The 10,000-nt window shown below is 39.3% G+C and overlaps 1 protein-coding gene across 10 annotated transcripts in view; it reads right to left on the bottom strand.

The window, feature by feature from the left end:
• The window catches only part of LOC136835277 (cAMP-dependent protein kinase inhibitor alpha-like), a 252,667-nt gene that overhangs the window by 168,197 nt on the left and 74,470 nt on the right, over positions 1–10,000 (bottom strand). For all 10 annotated transcript variants that reach the window (XM_067098570.1, XM_067098566.1, XM_067098567.1 and 7 more), the window contains one exon: positions 9,287–9,358. The gene's annotated coding sequence lies outside the window, so the exon portion shown is untranslated. The remainder of the gene's footprint in view (positions 1–9,286; positions 9,359–10,000) is intronic.

The following is a 10,000-nucleotide window of genomic DNA, read 5'->3' as shown; positions in this document are numbered from 1 at the left end:
TTGTACGCAAATGCACAAACATTTAGTTAAATAAGTTACGGAAAACAAGCACTACCAAGAGTAACAAAGATTTCAATGGTATACTACCAACGGTGACTCATAAGGGATGCCAGGTCAAAATTATGAGTGGCTTAATGGATGCTTACACGGTGTGTATCTTCACCGAGGGACGTTCTCCAGGGACGCCGGAAGTCCCTAAACAGTTCCCAGTCCAATTTAAAATCTCACCCTGTCAACAGACTCTTCACAGCAGTTTTGTTATTTTTGAAGCCTTGTATCATTTTCAGATAATATGGTATTTCCTAAGTGAAGAAATACTATGTATATGTTACACAAGTGATGAAAATATAATACATAGCTACGTCAACACACTTCTCAGCTGAAAGCGCTGACCTCTTTTCTTTTGTTGTGGGTTTAGTAAGAGAACCTATTCTGGACAACAGATACAATTTATGAAATTGCATAAACATTAGAAACTTCAAAATATACACAAAAATTCAAGAAATTTTCAAAATTTAACAATTTCATAGCAATTGTTAGCAAGTAAGTCACTCTTGCCTTATCAGGTGTTAGTGAAAACTTATTTAGCAACTGAACCTGTCCTTCCGGTTGAATAATCGAATACTTGAAAAAGTAAAATGAGCAATGGCAACACAAGAGAGAGAGAGAGAGAGAGAGAGAGAGAGCCTCGAAATGAAAATGAAAATAAAAGGAGCTGAATGATTTACTGTTTATTGCCTTACGTTTATTATTCATCTTTAAGCATCGCTCGTATTCGATCTGCTGTATTTATAATATATTCTTGAAACAGTCACTAATAATGCCAGTTTTAGTTTTCTGCAAAAGAAAACTATTGTGTCGGTTTTGTCTGTCCGTCCGCACTTTATTCTGTCCGCACTCTTTCCTGTCCGCACTTTTTCTGTCCGCCCTCAGATCTTAAAAACTACTGAGGTTAGAGGGCTGCAAAATGGTATGTTGATCATCCACCCTTCAATCACCAAACATACCAAATTGCAGCCCTCTAGCTTCAGTAGTTTTTATTTTATTTAAGTTTAAGTTAGCCATATTCGTGCTTCTGGCAACGCTATAGGATAGGCCACCACCGGGCCGTGGTTAAAGTTTCATGTTAACGCGGCTCATACAGCATTACACCGAGACCACCGAAAGATAGATATATTTTTGGTGGCCTTGATTATACGCTGTACAGAACACTCGATTGCGCCGAAGAAACTTCGGCGCATTTTTTACTTGTTTATGTAGTCTTTGGAAAGACAACATATTACTATTATAACCCTCTCTCTCTCTCTCTCTCTCTCTCTCTCTCTCTCTCTCTCTCTCTCTCTCTTCCCGCACAGTTTCCCCTGCTTTAGAAATGCAAATAACTAAACGAAAAAGTTATGAACGAACAATTACATCTAAAAGAAAGGAAGTAAAACAAATGACATAAAACTTACCTCCCAACAAAATCAAGCAATCATATATATATATATATATATATATATATATATATATATATATATATATATATATATATATATATATATATATATATATACAATTTAAAATATGGCAGCAAATGGGCCCTTGAGAATCACCATCTATAATCGTTTACCTCTCATCAGAAGCTCACCGGTTGTTGCTAGGTGATAGCCTTCCCTCCCCCTGAGACTTTTAAGCGAGATATCTTAAACGGGTGTGCGGTCGACCAACATCCCATCGAGCATTTACCTGCGCCTGATGTGAGACGGGAGGAAGGGCCGAATGTTGTAACCATGGTTACGGTAAGGGCCGACACACAGGCAGGTGTTGAGAGAAGGGGAGCCGGGTTAGAGAGCGAGAGAGAGGAATGGGGAAAGAAGAGAAGAGAAGAGAAGAGAAAAGGCTTTGCTATGACAAACTGCGCAACAACATCGAACAGCAGCCTCTAGTGTTTGTCTGTCAAGCAGGCTTATGTGCGCTTAGAACCGGGGGTGAATATGATTAAAAGCTCAGCTATCTTCCACTTTTCGAGATTATTCCTGTTTGACGGTGTCAAACTTTTATTCAATTGTGAAAACGATTATGAAAGACATTTCTAGGAAAATTGTTCGAATCATGGACCCATGCAAGTCTACTAATATATGAAGAACAAGTCGCAAAAATGCGAGCGCTCACTGTGGATTAATGGTGTTTGAAAACGTGAACCCGTTGAATGAGAAAAATACTTTGCAGTGTTACTTGTTTTCGCATCAGTTAAGTTTTCAACCTGCAATAGTACGCTTCTACAAAACCCATTATTCGATATCGTAACTTATTTACTAGCAAATGCTGAGTTTTTACCACATGCTTTAATTGACTAATTCAAACAAAAGACAAACAAATTATTTGACATTTATGACTGAGGGCCTGGAATCCAGCATTAAACAGACATGAGCAACGACGTCTTAATTTCCATTAGAATTTTGCAGAAAGTACTACTTGAAATTGTATCTTTGCTCCAGAAGACTCCAAAGTAGAAAAAAAAGGAATGTAATAATCTAATGATATCTGAAACTTAATTGGTATCCATATTTAAAACAACAAATGTTTGCCTTTTTTTAGCCTCAGGTGACGCTACATCAGAGTATTCAGTTTAGTCGACTGGTGGCCGGCAGGCTGGGATCAAGCTTCAAATCTTGCGTATGAGAACCCGATGCTTTAACACACACATTATTATATATATAAATAAATCACATTTTGTTATATTTCTGTTGTGCTTCATTAATCATATTTATTTGTTCTTTCTTGGCGATTTCTCTCAAAACTGAAAAAAAATAAAGAAGTCCCCTCATGCATTTTCAGATTGTGCTGAGGGCAAACTGCAGAATATTACAATTCTGCATTAGTTCTTGTCGTGATTAGCGGCTCAAAATACAACGTTAAACGCAGTTTGAAGGAAATGTTCATTTCGACGTATGCAATGGAATACACAATACATTAATGGAATATAAAAATGTTAAAACCGACTCCGAATTAAGAAATTTACACAGTACAACATTACGATTTAACAGATAAAGTGTATTAAACAGATCGTTAGATTTCAGGAGGGGTACCGAGGACTGAGTGAAACCAAACAAAAACAAAGACGGGGGGGGGGGTAAACTTGAGACAAGTAGTGTTGTGGAGTTAGTTTGATTGTTTAAGGTCGGAACAAGCTTCATAATATACAATTACTCAGCTATTGCTAACTGATGAGGTGAGGTTGCTCTGGAGAGAAATTCAAAATGTTTATACTCGATATCCTGCTTACAGTTCTCGGCATTTTCCCGTACATTGGAAAATTCCGGATTAGTCAACCTGACACCTGTGCTGTAACTAACTCTCCGATGATAATCATCTCGCTTTTAGTGAGCGACGAGAAGCCCCACATTATTTCCCCACCTGACAACACTTGGGCAAATATACACCTACACGACACTGGAAGTCATTATGGAGCTGAGCTTATCTTCCTATCTGTAAAAAGAACCAGTGGTTAACGGGTTCTTCGGTATGACTGTACTAGTCACTGCCAGAAGGTTCCGGTGAATAAGATCGTTTTGTTGAGCGCAAAAAGACTTATCATGAATAAAAGGAATACTAACGTAAAAGGCTAATTTGGATACATTAGAAACGTTGAAAACATAAGCAAAATTACAGTTAAGAAAGTTATATAACTGTTTAAAAAAAAAAGCTTGGATGGGTAGCAGTTTTATGAAAAGTAGTTATGAACAAATGAAATCTCTTGTTGTGAACCAAACCAACGGGAGGAGAGGGTATTGGCCCTATGGAAGAGCGTACTTAAGGAATTTAATTGAAAATTAAAATGACAACTGCTATAAAAAAATTAGTTCCTTAAAATATTCCTCTCTCTCTCTCTCTCTCTCTCTCTCTCTCTCTCTCTCTCTCTCTCTCTCTCTATATATATATATATATATATATATATATATATATATATATATATATATATATATATATATATATATATATATATATATGTATGTATATATATAATGTGTGTGTGTGTCTGTGTGTGTATCCTCTCTTTTTCTCTCTCTATACTATATAATTTATATATATATATATATATATATATATATATATATATATATATATATATATATATAATATAGTATAGTAGAGAGAAGAGAGAAAGAATGAGCAATCTGTCTGATCCGCTCTACCGATTCAATTAAACAATCTCAAATCAGGTTGAATCTCCTGACTATTTCGCTCAGAGTGTATGTGGGACACTCGCTTTGCATTCCATTATCAGAGAGCCTATTGTATCCCTCTCACCTCCTATAAAGTGAAGTGGTAAATGGTCACTCTTATTTGCAATAGTTCACTATAAAATTCAAGAAATGTATGGAATTCTGGAGATGTAAATGCTCCCAGGAATCGAATAATTTTCTAACTACTAATACAAACTGAGCATTTATTTCACTTACAGTGAAGTTCGTTACTTAATAACGTCTTTAAAGGTGAAAATAAATACGAAAGACTGAAGAAATGTTTCCAAAACTTTCAATTTAAAAATTTCGTGCTCTTTGGGATACAGACACTTTGCAAAATGAGTCAAACCCTGGTTTTTTCCTCTCTGCTGTCAACAACTAATATTCAGCCCACCAATTCTGTTAACAAACGTTTTAAAAAGCATAAAAATATTTAAAAACCTAAACCAACAACGCGTAAATCTCTGGCCAAGAGGATATGACGCCAGCTCCTTTATCCTCTCAACATTTCATTTTCTCACCCAACTTGTGTAACAGCTCCCTCATAATCTTTAGCAGTATATTATAAAAAGAGCCAAAATCCTATCATTCCTTCAGCGGGCTCAGTAATAAAACTGTCAAAATAAAATCTTGAGTACATCCGAAATTTTTCCTCTTTCGTTTTAACCTAATTACTTAAACCTACCTCCTGGCTCGAAGTATTTTTCGCTCTAATAAATTTTCCACTGTTCTCTTTTTTGCTACCTCTCTCTCTCTCTCTCTCTCTCTCTCTCTCTCTCTCTCTCTCTCTCTTTCTCTCTATGGGTGTGTGTGTGTGTGTGTGTGTGTGTGATGCATTTACCTACCATTACTTCTCTCTTTGGTTTCATTGTCTTGAAGATCGTTCCCCAATTTTTAGTTTTCTGCAAAAGAAAACTACTGAGATGGCTATCTGTCTGTCCGTCAGCACTTTTTCTGTCGCCCTCAGATCTTAAAAACTACTGAGGCTAGAGGGCTGCAAATTGGTATGTTGATTTATCCACCCTTCAATCATCAAACATACCAAATTGCAGCCCTCTAACCTCAGTAGCTTTTATTTTATTTAAGGTCAAGGTTAGCCATGGATCGTGCGTCTGGCAGCGCTTTCCGGAGGTGTCGCCGACGCACCTACACTTGACCGCATCTGGGGAGCAACTGAGGGCTGACTGGTCATAGCTGAGAGTTTCACACAGCATTATACGATGTACTGAAAACTCGATTGCGCCGAAGGAACTTCGGCGCATTTTTTACTTTTTTTTAAGTCACACGCTATTTGATACCGCTTCTGTCTCCTCGGAAAACAAAGAAAATTTTATAACAAAGCACCGCAAGTGATTGAAAAATATCTTTCCAGCACAGGGGATGTTTTCTACCAGGTTTGTTTGTACTATTCCCAATAAAAACCATGAAGTTGTTTCAGAAAAATTGTATCTTTTCTGTTTTTTATCATCATACCCCATGAAATGTTCTTCTCGCCTTATTTATCTCAGACCATTTTAGTCATGTTTTTTGGATAGAAAATAAGCTTTAAAGTTTCTTCATATTAGTATCCTTATTCCATTCAAAACCTACGATGCCTCACTGGCCGTAAAAAAAGAAAGAAAGTTTTTTGCAGTATAGATTGATGCTGCGAATTGCTGTCAGAAACCCATGCATTTTCCATAATGCTTGCCCCTGTCTACAGTTTTGATCAGATTGTTCAAAGGGATGGCTGTCAGTGGCCTCTCGAGATGTTTACCTTTGAGGCAGCTTTGCTCCAAGTGGTGGTTTCTCTTTCTGAAACCATGAGAATTACCAGTTAGATCACCATTGGAATATATACTGCATTACCACCTTGAGATGTTATTCATTACAGTCTTTGGTGACCCTATAGCGTGTTCTTTATGAGTTAATGATTACTGTAATCATTAACTCATAAAGAACATGCTATAGGGTCACTAAAGAACATAATGAATAACATCTCAAGGTGGTAATGCAGTATATTCCAATGGTGATCTAACTGGTAATTCTCATGGTTTCAGAAAGAAAACCACCACTTGGCTCTCAAAGGTAAACATCTTGAAAGGCCGCTGACAGCCATCCCTTGAACAATCTGATCAAAACTGTAGACAGGAGCAAGCATTATGGAAAATGCATAGGTTTCTGACAGCATTTCGCAGCATCTTTTTATACTGCCAAAAAACTGAGTGGAAAATAACATCAAGGATCTACAAATATTCGGGATTATCAAGTCGAGTACTACTCTTACACAGGAAATCATAGAAAGAGATCATGGTGAGAGATCTGTTCATAATGGTAATTTTCTATTGTTTTCTGTCAGAATAAAGAAGAAAGCCAGGTACACTGGAGATAACATCTCGTATTTCTTTGCTTTATGTCTGTTACAAACAGAAATAATGAAAGAAGAAGGAGGAGGAGAGGAATAAGACGAAAAAGAATTTCAAGTTGCCTAGGAAATGAATAAAGCAAAATAAAATACTAAATTTTAAAAAGAAATTTGTATTTTTCCTAGGATACAAATCTACCATTCCATAAATGGAGTTTTTCGTGCAAGATATGCTTCAGCTGTTAGTGACTTTACTAAAAAACAAAATCCTGCTGAGTAAGCCTATGAGTCACTTATGAACTGAGCCAGCCTTACTCTTCCATTATGTGAACCTGCCTAGCCACGGGTCCGCTTAACTCCAAGGCTGGGAGAGATTGGAACAACAAGGGGTGGCAGGGACAGTACACTTCCCTATGAAAGTGCAGGTACATATCCTAGGAAAAATACAAATTACTTTTTTAAAATTTGGTATATCTTCCGACAGGGAATATAAACCTACGCTTTCATAACAGGTGGGGCAAGTCTACCACACTGAGGCAGGTGGGCATTCCTTGTCATGCTAGTATCGCACTGTCCAGTGCCTAAGGGTCTACCTCCTAGCAGAACTCAGGTCTCTAAACAAACATGAGGACGTACATGTCACTGTACTTCCCACACCTGTTTGGGGGTCTGTGATGCTCGTGGTCCCTTTCCAGGTGGAGCCCCATTGGGACTTGACACCACTACACCACCTGCTGGGCTGCCACTACTAGGCCTGTTGATGACTGCCCTCATCCAGCTAATGGAGGGAAGGTGTAGATGTCCATGTTGTCCCAGGGGTGCTGGAAGGTGTCCTGTAATGCTGCTCTTTGACCTGGGACTGGAGAACAGTACAGGGGTAACTTGGTGCTCCTTGCCATGGCTAACAGGCCTATCACATGGCATTTCAAGAGCTCCATCACCTCGTTGGCTACTCTCTGATCTAGGGACCACTCGATGCCTACTACCTGATCCACTCTGCTGAGCTGGTCCACTACGACATTCCATTTGCCTAAGATGCATCAGGCTGTCAGGTCCAAGCCACAAGCTTCCGAACTCTCATTCATCTCAACTGCCAGGTTTTTCAGGTCTGGAGAGATGGTGCCTCCCTGCTTGTTTATGTAGGCTACTATTGTGGTGTTCTCGTTCATTGTGACTGCTGACTTTTCCACTAGTCACTCTTGAAAGTGCTGTAGTGCCAGCCAGACTGCTTGCATCTCTGGGAGATTGATGTGGTATTTTCTCTCCTTCAGGTTCCACATCCCTGAAATTCACACACTGCTCAGATGTGCGCCCCCCTTTTGGGATGCATCTGAGAATACCAGCACCTCCAGCAGGGTTGGCTGAGTGGCATCCCTTGAAGGAGGTTTGGCAGGGCTCCACCTTATGTCCTCCCTGATCTTCTCCATCAAAATGGTCATCTGAAACAGGGCCTTGTCTGTTCTCCTCCAGGTTACCTTCTGATGTGTGCACTCTACCCCTGGGGAACAGTTTCACTAAGAGACTAGATGTCATAGAAGGTCCTGCCACTGCTTCACTGGTTGCTGGGCTGTAGAGAGGAAGGGGTTAGCCAATCTTCATCAGATTGGCTAACCTCTTGTTTGACAGGTACGACCTCATTACCACTGTGTCAATCTGCATCTCCAGGTACTTGATGGTCTGCTTGGGGGAAAGGTCTGGCTTGGCGAGGTTTACTATCATCCCAATACCTTGCACAGTGCCAGGAATTCATCCCTGTCCCACTCGGCTTTCGTTGGTGAGATGCCTGGATCATCCAATCATCCAGGTAACACAACAGCCTGATCCCCTTACATGTGCCAATGACAGCACCAGCTGTAATACTCGAGTGAAGACTTGTGGGGCTGTCACAAGCAAGCAGCAGGGGCACTAAACTGATAAACTACCTCCTGGGAGATGAACTGCAGGTACTTCCCGGAGGACTTCAGAAGCATGAGTTTTATCTCCTGATGTACCGATCTTACACTTGGGGCAAATCACTCCAGGATGCCCTGGCAGCCACCACCACTCTATTATTTCCAAATAACATCACCACTGCCACTGCGATAAACCTATCACTCAACAGGGTGACCTAACTCCTTTGTTTCTTCAGGAGAAAACTCAATCCAGCTAAGAGGATATACAGCACTTTCGACAGGCTACTTCTTACCATACACTCTGGCATCTTAGACTTCAGGCACTTACTCAAAGGAACATATTTCACCATCTTGACAGACCATCAGCCACCTGTGCTCGTGTCCTTACCTTACCAGCAATGATAGTTTTTATCCATACCTGATTATAAGTGTACCACAGGCCATATACCTGGCAACAAGAACCAGGTGGCAGATGTGCTATCCAGAGTGTATGTCAAGAAAGCTCACTTGGGATTAAATTGTGATGAACTAGCTGACACCCAACTTCAAAGCACCTTAACCAGAGATTATTACACATCCATAACAAAACTATGGTGGGAAGACTTCCCTTGTGACACACAGGATATACTAAACTCTACGACAGGAACATGAAGAAACTATATGTACCAAGAATGCTGCTTTGTATTCTTACATAAAAATGCTCACAAGCCTCAACTAATGGCCCCATGCAGGGCCCTTACTTCGTCTTGGAAAATACACTCAAGCTACAATTCCATGGACAAGAAGACTGGATTTCCACTGACAGGATAAAGGCTGCTTACCTAGAGTCAACGAAGCTCCACGTCACACTGTCCAAGTCTGGCTGTCAAGTCTATTCTCCACCAAAGCTTGATCTGTGAAAAAATAATTTATTGTAAATAGTAGTCTAATACCTTATCATCATCCAAAAAGGATGTGAAATGGTTGGGTATTCTTATCTCATCTGAAAATATGCATCTATCTTATTTTTATGACAACCTACTACCTTATCAACAGCCAGGGAGGCAGCAACCTAGTAAGATGTGAAATAACTGTATATTATCTGCTACCTGAAAAATATGAATGTATAACCTAATTGTACGTTTTTTAATATTTTCAACAACCTAGAATCTTATCAGCATCCCAACAGGCACCAACCTAGTATGGATGTGGGACAGTAGCATATCATATTGCAATTCAGGTTTTTTTTAAATGTAATATTATATGAATTGTAATTTGAACATTACAAAGAATCAAAGGAAACAGTGGTAGTAGTTTACCATTCCCATTAATTCACTGAAGCCTTGTATAGTAGCTGGAGTGAGATGTTCCCTGATAGCTGATATTTTGAAGGATAAAGACTCAAATTTTCAATGTCAAAATCGGCCAGATTCAGCAGCTAATAATAATACAACCCCATGGTCATGTGACATTCTGACTCCCAGGTGTCACTTTTCTCACAAGCTAGCTATGGGTCTTTCTTATAAGATATTTACCATTATATTATTGTGGATAGT

This window comes from Macrobrachium rosenbergii, chromosome 55, assembly GCF_040412425.1.
Source record: "Macrobrachium rosenbergii isolate ZJJX-2024 chromosome 55, ASM4041242v1, whole genome shotgun sequence".
In the NCBI taxonomy this organism is placed as follows: Eukaryota; Metazoa; Arthropoda; class Malacostraca; order Decapoda; family Palaemonidae; genus Macrobrachium; species Macrobrachium rosenbergii.
Note: the sequence above shows the minus strand (reverse complement) of the source record. Positions and strands in the feature narration are given on the sequence as shown.